Below are 3,318 nucleotides of genomic sequence, written 5' to 3'. Positions count from 1 at the left end.
TGGTAGGTAGTAGCTGTCCATGAGAACTGAATTAGCAACAGGGTATGGACTCAGCCTCGGGCCGAGCCTCACCACACCAGAGCCCCACCATTACCCAGCACTCTCAGGGTTAGGCCTAGCACAACCACTCTGCCTTTTCCTCCACCCTTCCGTCTTGGGCCTCTTCTTGGTCCAATCAGTTCCCAAATATTTTGGAGTTTCACAGTGGGTGGGGACAGCACATGTTCTCCATGTCTCTGGGCCCTGTGACGCCTGGAGGTTAGGGAATGGCATCAACTTTTGACCCCTGTGCAGTACCCAGTGTGGGCTGCTCATTAGTAGTAACTGGTAAGGAGGAGAAGGAGGGTCCATAGTCATGGCTTTCTCTGTCCTGTGACCCTCTGCTGAGTCATGTTCCTATGCTCCTTGTGGGCAGAGGGGCCAGCAGAGGTTGATGCGATCACTCTTTCCCCACTTTTCTCATCCTTCTGTGCCAGGGGGGAAAAGAGTAAAATGTAGACAGTGAAGTCAAGCTGGAAATATAAGTGGGATGGGGCTTCCTCTACATGCCTTCCTGTGACGTAGACACAAGCTGGCTTCCCAGGGACTGTTACTCTGTGCCCTCTACTCTCCACTCTCCATCTTGCTCTTCTGGGCAATTTCTAGAAAGAGAGCTGATGTCTGGGCAAGTCCTCTGACCCAGATTTCCTGGCTTGATGGACAACCTGGGCTGGGAAACTGACAGACAGGGCAAGCCAAACTTCAGGGACCACACCTGCCAAGCCACAGGAAACCTCAGGCCTGGGGCTTCTCAGAGCTAGTCACGGCCTCAGACTTTAACCTCCTGCTAGGATTTGGGTCAACCACCCCTGAGGATCATCCTGCCTGAGCAAGAGGCTTTGCCCTTCCTTCTCACCCAGGACTTCAGAACCTACGTGGCGATGCTGCAGGATGGGAGGTGTTTCCGTGGAAGGTCCCTGCCCTGGTCTCTGCAAATGGGAAGTGTTTGCCTACACTGTGTGCTCCAAGGTGTTCCCATGTGTCCAGGTGGTGAATTTTCACATTTCTCAGACAATTCCAGAGCCCCATGACTCTAGCTGAGGTCTTGATTTGTATCTTCCTCTCTCTCTGGGGTGGCAGAACTCCCAGCTTGAGTAAGAGGTATCCTACCTGGGATCTGAACATTCTACAAACTCTTGCCTACTTCTGTGAGAAATGATGACCCTATGCATAGTACCAGGCCCAGCTTAACTCCTGTAGGACCCAGGCAAGTTCTCCTACTATGTGACTTCACATTTAAAACATTATCAATTATACAAACAAAATGTTAACTAAAACAAGTCCTATATGCCTACCTCGACAACATACTTTTATATTGACAAAACTTAAAAATGTATAAAGTTGGGGCTGGGGTTGTGGCTCAGTGGCAGAGCGCTTGCCTAGCATGCGTGGGGCATTGGGTTTGAACCTCAACACCACATAAAAATATAAATAAATAAATAAGTAAATGTATTGTGTCCATCTACAAACTAAAAAAAAAAATTTTTTTAAGACAGAGAGAGAATTTTAATATTTATTTATTTTTTTTAGTTTTCAGCAGACACAACATCTTTGTTTGTATGTGGTGCTGAGGATCGAACCCGGGCCGCAAGCATGCCAGGCAAGCGCGCTACCGCTTGAGCCACATCCCCAGCCCCCAATTTTTTTTTAAATGTATAAAGTTGTTATAGTTTTTATATAGCTGAGAGGTGACAAAACATCAAAAGACTAAATTTAATTATTATTTACATGATGGGCTGGAAATATTCAGTTGAATAATAAATGTATACATAATTTGAAAACTACTACATGCTTGCATATTCGATAAAATTATTTTTCTTGCTTTTGTTACAAAATTACTAATTATATAATTATAATCAATATTTTAAAAAATATTTTTAGTTGTAGATGGACACAATACCTTTATACCTTTATTTATCTTTATGTGGTGCTGAGGATCGAACTGAGTGCTCTACTACTGAGCCACAACCCCAGCCCCATAATCAATATTTTTTTTTATTGGTTGCTCAAAACATTACAATGATCTTGACATATCATATATCATACATTTGTTCAAATGGGGTATGAATTCTTATTTTTCCCACGTGTACATAATCAATATTTTTATACAATTTAAATTCTGGTTGACAGTCAAGCCAAATTAGACAATCTTTCTTGAGTCATAAGTCTCGATTTTTTAAATGAATTTCAGATTATTATCAACATAATTTTTGAAGCAATAGTTGGATATAGAATTAAACCATTGATTTTATGTATCATGTAAAATACACTAACGGGAAAGCATATGATAAATTATTGTGTCACACACACAAAAATTACAGTGTTTTTATTTCATTCCATAAACTGCTATTTCTTTTTTTTTTAAATATTTATTTTTTAGTTTTAGGTGGACACAATCTTTTACATTTATGTGATGCTGAGAATCAAACCCAGTGCCTCATACATGCTAGGTAAGCACTCTACCACTGAGCCACAACCCAACCCCTAAACTGCTATTCCTTACATCATGAAAGTTTCTTAGAGCAAGTCAGGCACATGACTGTAATCTCAGTGACTCAGGAGGCAGAGGCAGCAGGATTACAAGTTCAAGGCCAGCCTCAGCAACTTAACAAGATCTTAAGCAATTTAGCAAGACACTATCTCTAAATAAAAATTAAAAGGATTAGGGGTGTAGCTTAGTGGTAGAGCCCAAGTTCAATCCCCAGTATTAAAAAAAAAAAAAAGAAAGAAAGAAAAAGAAAAATTCTTAAGGGAATAATTGTATCTATAGATCAGTAGCTCTCCCAACTTTTTTTTTTTTTTATTAACATGGAACGCTTCACAAACATGTGTTATCCTTGCACAGGGATCATGCTGATCTTCTCTGTATTGCTCCAACTGTAGTATGTGCTACTGAAGTGAGCACTCAAACTTTTTGAAGTCAGAATGCCTTAAAAGTTATTGAGAAACACAAGGAGTTTTGTTATGTAAATTATGATTATCAATATTTACCATACTAGAAAGTCAACCTGATTACTTTTAAAACACAACATTATCAATATTTACCATATTAGAAAGTCAAACTGATTACTTTTAAAACACAACACGAGGGCTGGGAACGTAGCTCAGAGGTAGAGTGCTTGCTAGCATTTTTGAGGTCCTAAGTTCCATCCCCAGCACCAGGAAACAAAACAAAACAAACACCAAAGCACATGCTTTATCAGTCATCAGAGCAGTGGTGACATCACACATCAAGTAGCTTCTGGAAAACTCCATTGTACACTCTTGAGAGGATTAGTG

The 3,318-nt window shown here is 40.5% G+C and overlaps 1 pseudogene; it reads right to left on the bottom strand.

Moving 5' to 3' along the window:
- Positions 1 to 2,841: 2,841 nt before the first annotated feature.
- LOC113195526 (U6 spliceosomal RNA) lies at positions 2,842 to 2,942 on the bottom strand (annotated as a pseudogene).
- Positions 2,943 to 3,318: the final 376 nt, after the last annotated feature.

Source organism: Urocitellus parryii, chromosome 5, assembly GCF_045843805.1.
Source record: "Urocitellus parryii isolate mUroPar1 chromosome 5, mUroPar1.hap1, whole genome shotgun sequence".
NCBI lineage: Eukaryota > Metazoa > Chordata > Mammalia > Rodentia > Sciuridae > Urocitellus > Urocitellus parryii.
The sequence above is the reverse complement of the archived record's forward strand: the minus strand, read 5'-3'. Positions and strand labels throughout refer to the sequence as shown.